This window comes from Pleurodeles waltl, chromosome 3_1 (genome assembly GCF_031143425.1).
Source record: "Pleurodeles waltl isolate 20211129_DDA chromosome 3_1, aPleWal1.hap1.20221129, whole genome shotgun sequence".
Lineage (NCBI taxonomy): Eukaryota > Metazoa > Chordata > Amphibia > Caudata > Salamandridae > Pleurodeles > Pleurodeles waltl.
In genome coordinates this window covers 1291198824-1291216389 of record NC_090440.1, presented here as the reverse complement: position 1 = coordinate 1291216389, position 17566 = coordinate 1291198824, and positions in this window count along the sequence as shown.

Sequence of the window (17566 nt, the reverse complement as noted above, 5' to 3'; positions counted from 1 at the left end):
TCGGATAAAATAGCCTCCTGAGGCATTTCCTTGTCTCATATTCAGTACTGGTGGTGGGCAGGCAGTCGTGTTTTTAGAACCCACCATTCTGTGGGTGACAAGCTCTCGCAGCACTGCAGAAAAAACACACACAGCACTGGAACATGCACAACATGGCCAGATGTGTACGGGTTCCACACAACCACATCTTAGGAAAAGCTAGAGAGTTTGTCTGGGTGATGGAATAAGACCAACTTTGTGAATTCCTTAATCAAGCAGTGGGCAAGCTACTCCCAATGTGCATGATACAGACTGGGAACTCTGCCCTTAAGGATATTCCCAAAGCGTACAGTGGTGGCACTGCAAAGCAGCATTGGCCTCTTGCTGCCTCTTGGTTAACAGCCGGTAGTGGGCACTGCCGGTAGTTGCCACAGCTACTACATGTAGAGTCCGATCTTATTCAGCTAAATGGCTCTTTTGCAGTTCTTTTCTTGTTAATGATATTCATGCTTAGAGGCTGACAGCCCAATGGCAAGTAAAGGGTATTTGTTAGATCAGATGAATCCAAACAAATTAAAATATTAGGGAACACTAGTATAATCGCCCTTTAAGGCAGACACCACCACCAATCAATGGAAGTTTCTCCAACCTAGAAGTCTATTGTATTTGAAGATGAGGATCTAGTTACCTATTTCTTTCTAGAAGCAGTGACGGTATGAGCGTATGATTACTGCAGCCTGTAGAGAGCCATCCGGACTCTCCTATACTTTGTGTCCTGTTCCGTGCGTCCTGGTGGAGTGAGCTTATAAAAATAAAGATGGGGCTTCGCTGACGCAGTTTCCCGTGTGCCGTCAACTACACTGTGTGTGTGTGTGTCTCATTATTGACCTGCGCAGGCCCACTACATTGGCGACAAGCGGGACTAAGATCACCCGCACAGCGCAACATCGGGCCCCGGAGAACGGTGTCGTGAAGAAGGGCACGAAGAGAAGAAAAAAAAAACGACGCCCGGCAGCGAACGGACCTGTGTCTGCCCCTTCTCCCACCCTCTCTCTGCGCCAGCTGAAGTGCGTCGAAGGGCGCGCCTCGCACCACCACCTGCGAGTGCAGACGCACGGTAGCAGCTGCCACCTCACCTGGACCGCCTGTGCCGCAATGGGTCCGGTGGCTTCCCTCGATGTGGCCTGCGGGAGTGACAACGCCGTCCAGCCTCCAACGGTGAGCCCGGCCCTGTGCTCCCGTCAAAGACGCAAAGACAACACGTGGGGGGTGCGCGGCTGGAGACACACGCACACCCTGTTGCCGAGCAACTGCAACAAAAAGCCTAGATCGTGTTCCCTGGAGGTGAGGGGCCCGGGGAGCGAGTGGATCATCGCCGGAGGGGTAAGTCCCCGTCTCTAACACAGGAGAATACCCCGGTGGTGCCCAAGAGCAAAAGAAAAAAATATATATATACTGACAAGCACAATAGAAAAAAAATATATATATAGAAAGAGCACTGGCGTGGGGAAATAGACACTAGAAAAAAATATATAACAATAAAAGAAAAGAAAAACACAGAGAGGAAAACTGCACCCAAGCAGCAAGTAACTAGAAAGTACATACATAGGGGGTGACAGGATGAGTGCACCACCACAGGAAAATCCCCAGCTGCCCGCACAACTGAACACCAGTGCCCACTCCTCAATCCCAGCATTGCCCTCGTTCAGCCAAATTATTGATCCGGCCACAGCGGTGCCAAGATGGCGCCTATGGTTAAATCGTCTAGACAACTATTTCTGCGCCACCAGGGAAACGGATGGAGCAGTGCACAGGTGTCTCATGTTGTTGATGGGCGGGGACGAACTGCAAGAATTATTTGATTTGCTCCCAGACACAGGCGACAAATCTGACTTTGATGCGGCAGTAGGAGCCCTAAATAAACACTTTGACCCCCAACTGAATCCAGACTATGAACGCTTCAAACTTCGCCAGGCACAACAAACGGATGTCAAGTCAGTGGACATGTTCTACGCACGACTGAGAAAGCTAGCAAGCTCGTGCGTAGGCCTCAATCAACAAGAGGAGATTAGAGCCCAGATCATCGAGGGATGCCGGTCCAATGCTCTGAGAAAGCTCATCTTGCGCCAGCAAGGCATCTCCCTCGACGAAATCCTGGTCCTTGCACGCTCCTACGAACTATCAGCGGTCCGGGCGGATGCCATGACGACGGTGAGAGGACAATCGTTGGCAGCTGCCTCGACCACACGTCTAGTCCAGGTGAAAGAAGAGCAGGTAGGTGCCATTCAAACACGCCAACCACCAGGACGCAGACCAAACTCCTTTAGTCCCAGCGAATGTACCTGCAGAAGCTGTGGAAATGAACACAAATTAGCAATGGGCTGCCCGGCAAAAGGAAAATCATGTATTAGGTGTGGCAAAAGCAACCATTTTGCAAAAATGTGTAAGTCAGGAAGAAACAGGCAAGGAGACCAGAAGGGAAAGGACGCCAAGGTCAGAGCATAACCAAAGAAAATGATGACTCCAGAGAAAACACAGCCCCTGGAATGTCCATCTTTGAGGAAGATGAGGACGAAGACATCTTTGTAATCTCATTCACCGGCGGGAGACAACAGAAGAAGCATCCGCCTCCCATGAGCAACGTACAGGTCAACGGCACGTTAGCAACAGTACTCATAGATACGGGGATGTCAGTTAACGTAATGGATGAGACCCTGTTCCAACAGTTAACCCCTACACCATCTCTCACCCCAACCACCACCAATATATACAACTATGGAGGACGAGAGCCCCTTCCTCTGAAGGGCACGGTGGATGTATCAGTAACCAGTGGAAAATTCTCGACACAAGCAAAGTTTTATGTGGTGACCGCAGATCAAGGCACCCTGTTGGGGTGTCACACCGCAGAGGATGTGGAGTTAGTATTCTTTGCACGCCAAGTATATGACTCTCACGTCAAACACCTCATCAGTGAGTTTCCGCAGCTCTTTGAAGGGTTGGGACGGCTTAAAGGGAAACGCATCAAGCTCCACATAGACCCAGGTGTCACTCCAGTCGCCCTAAGACACCGCCGTGTGCCGTTTCACGTACGACCAGTGGTGGAAAAAGAACTGCAGTTGCTCGAAGAACAGGGAGTCAAAGAAAAGGTAGAAGAGCCAACACTGTGGGTTTCGCTTTTGGTGATAGCACCGAAACCCAAGCAACCCGGAGCCATTTGCCTCTGCGTTGATATGCGTATACCCAACAAAGCCATCCGGAGAGAGAGACACATAACGCCCACGATGGACGACATCATAGCAGATCTGAACAGGGCGCAGTGGTTCTCAAAACTGGATCTCAACGCTGGTTATCATCAGCTGGAACTGGACCCCGATAGCAGGAACATCACCACCTTCTCAACACACATGGGGCTCCGGCGGTATAGGAGGCTGAGCTTTGGGTGTCCTCAGCAGTGGAAGTGTTCCAGAATGCCATCAGAGAGACCCTGTCAGAGCTGCCGGGGGTGACCAACTTGAGTGACGATATCCTAATCCACTCTAGGACAAGGGACGAACACCATCGCCATCTAAGGGCCACGTTGCGGAGACTAGCAGATGCGGGGCTGACCCTCCACAAGAAGAAATGCGTGTTTTATCAAACGTCTGTGGAATTCTTTGGTTACATCTTCTCGAAGGATGGTCTGCAAGTGGACCCGCGCAAAGCAGATGCCATTCGTCAAGCTCTACTTCCCCAAAGTCCCACCGAAGTAATGAGTTTCTTGGGAATGGCGACGTATTGCAGCAGGATCATATCGCAGTTTGCCACAATGGCGGAGCCTCTCCGACAGCTCACCAAAGGAGCGCACCGCTGGGAGTGGAGCCAGGCCGCGGACAAGGTGTTTGCTGACATTAAAGCAGCACTGCTGGACAAGTCAACCCTGGCTTACTTCAACCCTCACAAAAGGACGGAGGTGGTGGTAGACGCTAGCCCTGTGGGTCTTGGGGCCGTTCTCCTCCAGGAGCAAAACCATCAGGAGTGGGTTCCAGTTGCATATGCCAGCAGGGCGCTATCCGTAGTCGAAACACAATATGCTCAGATTGAGCGGGAGGCCTTAGCGATCCGATGGGCATGCAAACACTTTCATTTATATATCTACGGGCACGAGTTCCAAGTGGTGACTGATCATAAGCCTTTAGTTTCGCTATTTGCCGGAAGCCCGCGGCTGGTACCTCCCCGAATCGAACGATAGACCGTCCTGCTCCAACCCTACCGGTTTACAGTCGTCTATCGACCGGGGGTGAACACCCCGGCTGATTACTTATCTCGTCACCTGTCCCCGAAAACATCGGATGAATACCAAGAACAAGACGAGGAGAGCACCGAAGTCTTTGTAAGCATGGTCGTACAATCCGCATGTCCCAATGCCCTTGTCATAGCAGACATTGTAAACGCCACCAAGGCTGATGCGGTGCTGAACCAGGTCAAGGAAGCGTTAGACCACAGAAAATGGAAGCACTTCTTGGAAAAAACGAACGTGTCCAACCATGAAAACAAGATGGCGATGCAAGGGATGTGGAGGGCGTGCAATGAGCTGTCCACGGACAGTGAAGGCCTGATTCTTCGAGGAAGGAGAATTGTACTTCCTCAGAGCTTGTGGACTCGAATGATAGAGTTAGCACACCAGGGCCACCAAGGTGCTGCAAAAACCAAGGCTTGGTTGCGCGCCAAGGTATGGTTCCCTGGCATGGACAGCCAGGTGGACAAAATGGTGGGGAGATGTAATTCATGCGTCATCACATCTGGAGAACCACCCAGCTGCCCAATCATCACCGAACCTGCCAGTCAGAAACAATGGGTGAAGGTGAGCCTGGATTTCGGAAGCTTCCCAGATGCTCGGCTGACAGTCGTTCTTATGGACACATACACTAAATTTCCCGTTGTTGAGGTCATAGCATCTACCTCGTTTGAAACCGTACGTCCAGTACTTCAAAAGACATTTGCGATGTTTGGGCTCCCTGTCGAGATCAGGACAGACAATGGGCCCCCTTTCCATGGACAAGAATTCCGGTCCTACCTTGATGGCTTGGCCATACGTCACTGCAAGATCATGCCGTACTGGCCTCAGGCAAACGGTGACGTTGAAAGGTTCATGTGAACTCTGAATCGGGCCCTCCGGATAGGCGTGGAACAGAGAGAAGAGGTGGAACAATGCCTGAAGCAATTCCTGAGCGCCTATCGCCAGACACCCCATAGTACCACTGGGTGTGCACCCGCAGCTTTGATGTTCAAGGTCCCACCACAAGATTGCATCCCGGTTGGCCCTCACTGGGAGTCACCAGAACTAGATGTAGAAGCCACCCAGCGACGCCAAAAACTCACTAAGCAAAAGGCTAATGCAAAACGGCGAACTGGACATCGAGACCTTCAGGAAGGTGATAGGGTGGTAGTGAAGAGTCGTCGGGCAGGAGGAAAGTTCCAAACACTGTTCGAGCCTGAAGCGTGGGAGATCATCGGTATTCGAGGCGCCATGATAACGGCAGCCCGAGGCAGGCAGATGGTTACCAGGAACGCGTCACACTTCAGGAGAGCTGGAGTCTCGGCCCCGTCTGAAGAGGAAGAAGAGATAGACGAAGCGACGGGTATATCCAAGAGCGGAGATGAAGGGACAGGGAGTGCCCGGGTAGCAGTGCCTAGTACGCAAGACCCGCCGTCTGGTGACACCGGCCACGAGGGATCGCTCACCCGAAGTGGAAAGTATCATCTGCGTCCCAACCCAGCACCGAACAGTCAGCTGAAGGACTTTGTCTGTAAGCTAGATCAGTCATGAACTGTATCCCAGCACCACCATCCATCTGCTGGACCTCTGTGGCGTCATGAGTCGGCGACAGGAGGACAGATCCAGAGATCTGGAGAAACAAGTGGACTACTGTGCGAAGGCTGGGTGCGCACCACTCCGGTGCTCATATGAACAATGGAATTTTTCTGGTTCTGTTCTCTGTTTGTTCTTCTTCTCCTCTCTCTTTTTCCGTTCTCTCTCTTTTTCCCTCCCCACTCCAGTCTTGGATCCTATTATTTGGTTATGTCTTTTCTTTCTATGTGATCACTTTCCTTCTGTGTGAAGTAAAACATGGTAGGGATGTAGCGAGCCATCCGGACTCTCCTATACTTTGTGTCCTGTTCCGCGTGTCTGGGCAGAGCGCGGACCAAGCTTATAGAAATGAAGACGGGGCTGCGCTGACGCAGTTTCCCCTGTGCCGTCAACTACACTGTGTGTGTGTGTCTCATTATTGACCTGCGCAGGCCCACTACACAGCCTACAATTTATGACTCTGTTCTGGGAACTTAGGGGTTCCAGTGTATCAGGCCCCATCAGTAGGGGAAACTAGAAGAATAGTTTTAGCTCACTCTACCAAGTGCAATACATTGTTTTTGGAGACTATTTATTGTGCGCTGTGTATAGAACGGACGTTCTTGAAGAACGTAGTTAGTGCGCTCTTCAAAGAATGCAGGAAAATGTAAGATGTTCGTTTTTGTGGTGACAGTGTTCACCCCAGCTTACATTCACCTGTTAGGGGAAGAGTGACACCGCGTGTGCTCATTGCACATAAATGATAATAGTTTACAACAATAATCCACAGTAACATACTGATAAGTATAGAGAGAGTATTCAGCAAGGTGGCAGACGGTACACGAGGAGATGAGAGAGGAACGCGAGGAAGGTAATAGGAAGAGAGAGGAGAAAAGTTGGCAGAGGATCACTGAAAGATGGAGGGTGTCCCGGAGACGCTCGTGAGGAGGAAAAAATACTCTTGTGCTACTTCCTCCAACAAACGTCACGTGCGACGGACCAGCGCGTCATGACGTAACAGTCTGCTTCTGGAGCGGCCCATTCTTCCGGTGGGTTTTGAAGGAGGGGGGGGGGGGGCTTTTCTTAAAATAAGGGTATTTTGTTCTATATTGTTGAAGCAAAACTGGAAAAGGAACGAAGTAAAGTCGTGGGGTTTTCAATGTCAGAGTCCAACCTGGCTGCCAATCATACGTAGCAGAAATACGGCTTCGACTTCTGTTGATTCAGTGGGTAGAAGCCTAGTTTGTCTAGCAGACTGCAAAGGTTTAGGGTCCGTGGGTGGAGCTCACCTCACAAATGCTTAATTTGAATATGTCTCAAATCTTGGCAGATGTTACCGAGCACCTATCTCTGCTGTTGCCCCTTCAAGTGTCTAGCTTGTAAAAATGTTTAGCCCGCCGCAGGCACTGCCAAACGCCAGTGTTGCCAAGTAACTAGGCTGATTAGTTTTGACTCCACCTCAGCCCTGTTCTTAACACGTCATCCACACTTCCTGTCTCGTTATGCTCTTTTCAGTGGTTCCTTTATTCCTTTGCCACTGTTTTCATGTCTCTTTTCCCCATTATTTATCACTTTTCTGACTTCCTCTCTTTTTTATATTTCTTTCTATTGTTTTAAATTCAGTATAAACAACTTAGCAGCTTTCAAACACCGTACCATCAGTCATTTCCCACTGTCGACCCACTTACTTTCTCAATTACATGCTCAAACATACAACGTAATTACAACAGTTATCCACAGTTGTTTAACGATGCAAAATAAGTTCCGGTCCCTTACTGTGAGTACAACTGCCCACCACCTGCTACCACCTGCACAAATTAGGCACTGCACTCAAGTAGCATTTCTCACTGCCTTCTGAAAATCATGGACTCCTTTAGTGATTCAATGCTATCTCCCGCATCTGGTAGCAGAGTGAAAACAAAATAACATTGCCTCCTAAATTACGCAGCTGGAGAATTCAAGCAGAAAAGAAAATGACAAATTCAGAGTCACCCAGTCTCTCAACACCACCTCACTACAAAACGCTTCACCTCAGGGGAACCCGCAAGCCTCTGTGTACTACTAAATGAAAGCTCCTCTCTTCCCCTCCTTCCCAGATGTCCTCGGCAGGAAGGGTGACAAACCCCTTTGTTTGTTTATTCATAGTGGAGTAATTTATTTAGCCCATTCATGGATCAGGAGTGCTGCCATTGGACTCAAGCCGCAGCCTTTGCGGATGAAAGGATGTACCCAGTGCAGTCCTACACGCCATCCAGCAGGCATGCTGCCAGTCAGGCATGGGTGGAATGAAATACACAAGTACACCCCAACAACACAGAGCAGTCAGTGGACATTATCATCTGGTTTCCTTTTCCTTTATTTTAGTGTCTGATGGGATCTTTCTCCTCTGATCCCCTAGTACATTGGAAAGGCTGAGAATCTTGGGGTCAGAGATGTACTGAACATTTTGCAAAGAACCTCAAATGGCGGAAGAGCAAGAGTTTTGTACTTTTAATCATTCATCCTTGTTCTCAAAAGTACGAAAAGACCACACAGCACAAGCTTAGGCTTTATTCAGGGGAAGGCTCTGTAACATCAGATACAGGATGGGAACATTGGGTGAAAAAAAATGTCTAAATGACTAGGCTCTCATTTCAGCAACTGCGAACAGGATCTGATGCAGATAGCACAGTTTAAAAAATCTGATATATGCCTGGACATTCACTTTTGAATTTTGTCAGGCAGCAGACCCTGCTGAAAACCACGCAAGAAGTGTATGAGACGGCGGATGGCGAGGAAGATGGGGAACCAGGGACATTCGTCCTACGAAATGTGGAGAGCGCCGTGAAATTTGGAAGACACTTTTATTAGCGGAGCAATGGGAGCAGCTGTAATACTTTACTACCTAATTATCCTGCATGGTGGCATTCAGAATATATACCCCAGGCAGCTGTATGCTAGGCGCCAGGTGAGAGCACGATAGCTACAGAACAATTTATTGCAAGCCATATTGTAGAGAGATCCCTCAAAGGACTTAGTGAAATGCTGACGACCTTCAAGAGCTTGGAACTAGCATCAAAGAAATAAGTATAATCTAACATCTCTGATTTGGACATAGCCTTTTGCTTCTAGAGTCTTTAAAAAAGGACTAAAGATTTGCACTTGTGAAGTGGAGTTTTGCTACATGAAGACATCCCCTGATGCTGTGATTACTGACGAGAGCCTGCAGTAGCATGAAGCGAAGCTGTAGAGAGCCCTTACAGTGATATTTGAAAGACTCAAACAAGTTTGGGTGTTAGTTGCTTCTTATTGCACATAGCGTACTGTGTTATGACGTATGCACTATCCATACTTAAACCATTGAACATAAAGGTGCTCTGTGCAGCAGTGAAAACTATCAAGATTCAAGAAAACAGAAGTAGGGAAAGCCATCGCTTTGTTCTGCAAGGCAAAAGATTGTGGTTATAAATTCAAAAAAGGTTGGTTCAATGATTTTAAAAAATATATATTTTTTTTCTGTATGTTAAAAAGGGTATGCAACAGAATACCAGATTATAGATGCGATAACTTTCTCAGTGAACAAATCAAATATTAAACATATTGCAACAGAATCAAATTAAACAGCAAGAGTAGCTATTGCACTCAAACCAAAGAATGAATATTCAATCAGACTTTGTAGAGTGTTATGGTTATGTACACTAAATTAATCTCAGATGCTTTTGGTATCTTTTCTCCCATTTCATTGTTAATTGATACAAGTTGAGAGCGCTCTAAGTTAAAATCACCAATTTTTGCACCAGAGCACAACAGTATGTACTAACTCATAGTTTGTTGATACCCTGAAATCTGAGTTATCAAGATACACCCCTGAACTGACCTAAATGGATCTATCAATCTGAAACTGGTGTGGAGAACCTAGCCCTAAAACTGAGCTGTTGATAAAAGTAATTATTTCACTCTTAGTTGAAGCTTTTGCTCGAATATAGATGACAGATTGCAAAGCAGTGTGAAAAGATGTAAATGAAAGGTTTCTAACTACAGCAGTAATGTAATGAATACACTGGGATCTATAATGGCCGACTTTGAAGACCGAGAGTCAAAGCCACTTCCTGAGCCGTGGTGAATTGAAAAGTGTATGGGACATGAAAAAATTTTCAACCTACTGTTTACTCAACTTATGAGAAAGCGTCAAAGTGAGAAAATGGATGTATTCTTACAACAAGCAGTCGCTTAAAGTCTTTCAATATCCTGCTGAAGTTGTGAAAAGGTAAAGTGATGTACATGTACATAATATGAAACATAAATCAGCGTTCTTACAGGATTATCTTGTGCTAGCTTCCTTGGAGGAGGGTCTTTTTCCATGAATAGTTTCTCTTCATATTCATAAGGTTCCATAATCAAAAGCTAGCTCATGCTTTCAAGTTGAGCTACAGCTAACAAACATATGAAAGAGACCGTTCAAGTAGAAACTATGTGCCACATAGTTCCCCACATTGTAGTGAGTTTAGTGGAATTCAAAAGGTGCTTCCGTATTCATAGATATGCACAAAGTGTCAATAGACAACCACCTCATCTCGTCTAATTCACTAACAAATCTTACCAATTCATGTTTCTAAAGCCTACCACCCACATTTTTGGCAAGTTCAGGTTTTTTAGCTGTGTCTGAAGAAAATTTGGTGGTTCTGGAAAATATATGTTGTACCTTTTCTAAAACCCATAAGTATTTTCTCAAATGTTTTGAGTACCTTTGCTTTTTAAAACAAGCTCTTCGTGGTACAGATAATGTAAAATTAACGTTAAGGGTGTCTTTTAAAGAACTGAAAACAGTTTGAAGTGGTTTATTAAAATTCCAGTGTTTTTTGAGAGGTTCTTGAAAAGTTGGAGTAATATTTTAAAAAATCTGTTAGTTTGATTGAATGAGTTTACATAAAAGCATTCTGGTAAAAGGAGTTACACAGTGATTTAAACCACATATGTTTTAAGCTCTAAGTATATGGATATAACAAAGTAATTTGTCAAAATGCTATTCAAATAATTATTTTTTTTTTAAAAACAGTTTGCAAATGTTACATTAACATTGTCTACCATTCTTTTTAAGGTTTAAATACATTTTAACACTTTATTACAAAGTCCAAAATATTTTTCAGAAGCTATTGATGATGGCATTTCTAATATGAACGTTGTTTTAGAAAAGTTGTAACATTTTTTAAATGTATTTGTCACAGTAGCAAACATGCAGAAACTTTGCAGAGCTCTTTCTGTTAAGGAATACTTTAAACACATTGACTGTATTTACTGCAAAGGTTCCAAGTTATCAACTAATGGGTATATCTATATTATGTACATTTGTTTATTTAAGCTGTGTAGGATTTTAAAACAAGTTTAAAGTGTGAATTTCAGGTTCCAACACATATACAGAAGTTTAATTCACAAGTTGAAAACTTAGAACAAATCCTTTAAAATTGAATATAATGTTCAAATAATGTTTCCAACAGTTATCAAGGTGCTCTTACTTTCGAAAAAATACGTATAGCTTTTGTTTAACCTGCTAATTAAGGTTGGCCCATTTTCTTGACAGTCTTCGAATGTACAACTTTACAATAAGCTTTTGTAAAAATGTAAAAGAAAAACTGTAGCACTAGAACATTTAAACACTTGCAGCGTTTAAACCTTTTAGATCATCCTTGTGGAGATTTTAAAACTTAAAAAGACAGTTTAGTCATACTTAATGCAACCACTTATAAAACCATTAAAAACCTAATAGCACTTTAGACATTTCAATAAAAAATATTAATCTTCACAAACATTTTGTTTGTTTGAACACATGGAACGCCCAAATCCAACTTAAAAAATAGTTAAATACTTGGAGACCCTTTTTAACTCAGTTTAAAAAATGCGCAAGAATATCTTGCCATGTGAACCCATAATTAGGTCTCAAATTTCTGAGTGTGCACTAATCACCAAAGGTCAAATTCCCCAACGACCATTTACTTGCAAATATGTGTTCTGTTGGTGCAAACTGCTGTCTCTGAGGTTCATTTCTGTGCTAGTGAGTCTGTATTATACATGGAGAAAATGATTAAGTGTTAGACTAGGTGGTCCATGCCTTCAGTGAAAGACAACAGGGGAAGAGTATTCTAGGCTAATAGGACATATGCCTCCTGCACCTGAGACGAAGAGAAGATAAGGGGTTGACCCCTCCAAAAACAAAAGCTGATGAGACCCCTCTCATGTTCTCTTGAATGAGAAAAGGACAATGTTTTTTTGTCTGTATAAACAGTTCATAACATCGATTTCTACTGTCTGAAACCATCACTGATGGTTGCAAACTAAATGATGTAAAAGAGCACACTGTTACAGTATGCAAAATGGTATTTATTGTATTGCTCTTGGTAATTGTAACATTTATGTTTTTTGCTGCTGCTATAGGAATGAAGCAAAGCAGAACACCAATAAAGACTTTACAACCAGGCAGTATATGTAATCCGGCCAAATAACATTTAACCAAGTACTGTGAGATAGTTCCTAAATGCATCTGCTTTTGAGTTATAATGATTGAGTATTTTTCATTTTTTTGGAATGATACGCAAAGTTCCACATTCCCCAGGTCTAAACTTAGCTTTTAAGAGAATGCTCAGTGTGCATCATTTCTTTGGATTCCCCAAAAAATGTCTGATATTTTGTCCTAATATTTCTTGAGTTTCTTCTTTATCCAGTGTGTGTTGCTTTGCCAATGCAGTTTTGCTGCTTGGTATGGTGTTGTCGAATACTGAACACCAATATCAGCCAAGCGATGTGATACCCAATGTTAACCAATAGCTGCAGTGCCCTTCATAGTTAATCTTTGAAAATCCACTCACTCACTCACTTACTTACTCACTCACTCCCCAACTGTAATACAGGTTGTTATAACACTGATTAGATGTTTAGACTGCTGAGGAATGTCATAATGAGAATCTCTAGACCACACATGAGTGAGTAAATTAATGTAAGCTTGTAGGACCATTTTATATACAATGGCGGACTGAAGGGCATTACTTCATCACCAGCGGAGAGAGCACACTGGCACACATTTTTTGGAGTGGAGCTTTATGCATTTTGTACCTGGCCTCTACAAAAGGCCCATATGAACCCTGTAAGCGGATGCCGACGTATGCATTCAACAAGTGACACCCTTGATATTGTCGGGTCCTGAGTCCTTTTCTGCAGTGACAAGAGGGATGTATGTCAGGGCACATACTTGGTTCCGCTACCAGAACAATGTTGTACTATCAGTGTGTGACAGACTTGCTTTGTCAAAAGGTAGGGGATGGAGGCGGTGAACACATCTCTTTTGGATCTGTAAAATGAGAGAGTGTGTTGCACTAACCATCCTGGGGCATTCAGCCCACCTCTCAAAAACACAACCTTTTAGAGTAAATTTCTGAAGCCCCTCTCAGGCAGTCTAGGAAGTGCACTCTCGTAGAAAGTGCTGATATGCTGGTAGAGTGCTCTCACCCACTTGTAATTGTTAGGCTCCATGAAGCTGTTTGGCTGGACAGTCTTGGGATGCACATGCATGCTTTGGAGTAGTCCCTCATTTGATAAACTGTATGGAGCATTTCATGCACCGCCCAAATCCAAATGGCTACTCCCTGCGGATGATTGGCAATAATCAACAAATCACTGTGTCCCCAGATGTCAAGCTCTGGATGCACTAACACATTTTCTTCTTGTGAGTACCTAAACCTACTATGCGTTGCAACAACCAGAATGTACTTGGAAGAGATGGTGATAATACACAGGCTGCCAAGCAGATCATTATTTGCCTCAATATTTCTTGAGAAATCTAGAGTATGATAGTTGTATCCATCTTTTCCAGAACAGGTATATTTAAATGCATTTTTAATTTTAATGTAATACTTGAATCAGTTGTTGGGTTCAGAGTTTCTTTCATGATTTAAAAAAAGAATCAATGCTGTTACCCAGGTTCAGCCACTGGATATTGTGTTCTGGTTAAATAACTTTGTTTACAATGCATGCAAATGAAAAATCAGCATGGAATAAACCATATTTACTGATCAATTAACTCATATGGCTGTTCCTAGTCGGTACAATTTGATAATTATTACCTTGTTGAATGTAGGGAGTGGCAATGACTGTCTAAGAGGGGAAGATTCAAATGGATTATGATGCTGCTCCCTTTCCCCAACAATGGTAAAACATAGCATGTTATTTTAGTCACCAATAGACCACAACAAATCCAATACCTCAGAAAACAACCTAACAAACAAAGTTTGCTCAAAGGAGCCTCTGTTCGGTTGGACAGATCGGGAAGAAATATTTACTAGCAATTCACGAGGGATTAGCTCCATGAGAGTCAGAGTAATGTGTGATGCCTTTGTGCATGTCACATCTTGATTGGCTGAGATTGTCAACAAGGCCTCACTTTTTCCCCACCTCCCTATGACTTGTTTACAGCTTCAGGAGCATGTGATCCTCTTTAAAAAAAAACAAAAAACACTGATACCCCACGCTGGGGGCCAGAAACAACAAAGCTTCTAGCGACTCTTAGGGGTTACTTGGAGGCATTTTGCTTGTTGCCAGAGTATCCCTTCTAAAAAAATAGGGCATCTGATCTGCTTAACTTGGCTGAGAAGTCCTAACATTCTCGATTTGACTCTTAGCGTCACCATGGCAATCAGAGTTGCCTCCAACTAATTCTACAAAGCTGTTAAACAGATGCTGTGTTACTGCACTGGCAACTAATTCGAATTCAGATGCATTTTGTGAAGCAAAAGGCCCCCGTTCTTTGGGGAAGGCAAAATCCTTTAGCTTTCTCCCTGTGAGCCGGTAAATGATCACTCAATTAAAACAGTGCCTCCCATGTTGGCTTACTTCTTGATCAAATGCCCCCAGGTTAATCTTTAACCATCAAATTAATTAAGTTACAGGGAGAAGGGTATCCCTAGGTATTTATTGACTGTGGTTGAGAGCCACGTGTCCAAAGATGAAGCTAAGAACCCTGCTGACACCTGATCAACTTGGATGCAACCTCTGCCAGCTTCTGTCACCATTATTGTGGAAAACCTTCCATTTCTGGTTGCAGTTGATTGGTGGAATTGCATATCCTAGTCTTCTTTTCTTCCTAATGCCCAAATAATGACTTTCCTGATGCAGTGTTTCTTTCTACCAAATCTTACAGTCATGGCACAACTGCCACATGTGAAAGAAACATAGATCTGCTTTGTACCCCTGTCAGTCGGTATAAGTGAGAGCTGGCAGGATACATACAGCTCACATAAGTTGGCATTAAATTCCCTCCACAACATATTTCCTGTTGATTAATTTAGGGTTTAACATGCACCAGACACTTGGTGACTTTAAACCAGACAATTATTCACCCATTAGCATCCTTCTTCCGTATGTTCCTTTATATGTCATTTGTTTACTAATGTTTTAACTCTTTCAGCTTTGAGGATCCATCTGCCTCTTCTATCAGATTTGATTGGCCATGTCTCGTCTGCAGAATAGTAGATGTTTTTCCAAAGTCAAAGTCATACTGTATCGGCCTCCTGGGATATGCATTAGGCCACCTGGCTATATTATCTTTTCTCATAACCATAAATATACCACATTGTCATAGTAGGCTTTATTAAAATGTAGTTTTCCTAAGTGGGTAGGGAGAAAGGATGCAATGCGTAAGAGAACAGATGTCCAGGATTACTTAAGTACGTTTTCTTATATGGTAGCTGTCAGAAAATAAAGTATGTCCTTATACTCAATAATGTAAACCCTTCTGAAGAGCATATGTTAATGTTTCCAGTCAACTCAATCCATTGTTTGTTCAAATTGGTTGTAGGTCAAAATATGGAGGTCAAATATATCGACGTGCATATCAATTGCATAATACCACTTTCTAACAAATCATAAAGCAGGGCCGACTAGGGAATCAAAAGCAGCCCTGGCAAAAATGCACAAACCAGGCCCACTCCCTTCAGCTTCTTGCACAACTATTCCCTTTCCATCCATCCATTCTCCCACTCTCCTCTCTTCTCCCTGATTGCTTTCTCTCTGCCTTCTCCCTCCCTTCCTCTCTTTCTCTCTATATGGAAGCCTCCACTGTCTGCCTGCTATTAACTTCTGCGGAAGATGGCAAAGGCACCAGGAGCGGTCCTGGGCTTTCAAAACTGACCTAGTGCTCCAGCACACTGAGGAAATGGCAGTGGAATTAAAGACTTATCTGGCCCTGCCATCAAGCAAAAGTCGAGTAAGTAGATTTTACTATTCAATCTGCACATTTACTTACCATGACGATTTTTGAAGGTCAATATTGTGTACATGATATATGTGCAGGTCGATGTAAAAAACCCTCTATATTTTGGTATTACACCATTGGGTGTTTCAAGTGCCAGTTCTTGATCACCCTAATTTCTGAGGCCCAGGAGAATTTCCCGATGAAAAGTATTCAAAAAACATTTTTGAAAATCTGCTTGAATTTTTTTTCATACAAATACATTTTAAAACTCTGTAATGTGAATATACTCTGATCTCTAGTATCTTTTGAAACACATTTTAATTGTTAAATGTAAATAGAGTCAAATTCTACATATTCCCGACACACTATATACAACTCATTGCATATTGAAGAGCGTTTTCTTCATGGAAAAACATGTTAACCATGAGCAAGACATCAAAAATGAAAAAAAAAAAACATACAGAGAAGGCAACATCTCAACAGACGCAGGGCAGGCGTTATCTTCAAATCTACAATATCAAAGTTCTTGCCGAATTCGGTGACTCGTTTCCAATCTACAGATACCCCGCAGAAGCAGAGTGAAGCGGCTAGGGATGGTTATGTGTGGGATTATGCAGTACTCACGTGGCCAGATTTACAAACACTTTGCGCTGTATTTGCATCACAAGAGTGACACAAATCAGCACAAAATGTTTTTTTGTTATTTACTTTCCAGCAAAAAACTTGTCTAAAAGTAACACAAAGCAGCACAAAGCACTGTTTGAGTTGTTTAGCATCAAGTGGTCATTACATGGTGGTACATGGGCATTCCCAGGCAACTACTAATGCTTTTTGATGCAAAACCCTATCTGCCAAAAATATGAGACAGGGTTTTGCTAATAAAATTAACGCTACTTGAAAAAAGGCATTTAAAGGAGAAATGTTTGCATTTCTCATTTCTTTTCCCACTATTTACATGTGCGGCACTGTACAACACACATACAAAGTAGGAAACATTTTTAAAGTTGTCTAGGCTTATTATTTTGTACTGGAAGGGGACCTATGCTAGCCTTATGGACACACCCTTGCACTATGGTGCAAAGGTGCGTGCATGGCGCTCAGCAGTAAAAGTCTGCACAAGCACTAATATAGGGAGTCAGGTTTACAGTGTTAAAGAGGTGGGAGCCCTTTTAGCAACATAATAATAACGCTGATTATGTAATTTAATATACAACACTATGTCATCTGCATAAAGGTTTATTATATGACAGTATCCCACCACCTCCGACTCTTGCTCTGCACTATACGTTCTAAAGTGCCACACTAGGGTTTCCTTCGCCATTGCAAACATCATGATTGAGAAGGGGAATCCTACCTTGTACATCAATCAACACCCCATCTTGCACAGCAAACCTGACCTCTCTTGACCCTATCGGCAGGGGATGAGCATAACAACCCAATCCAACATTTGACGGTCAATCCCAAATTTCTCCAACACTGCAAATCCACCCCAAGAATACAATGCTCTCTCTGTGTCCAAATGGAATAACTGCAGCATTTCAAAA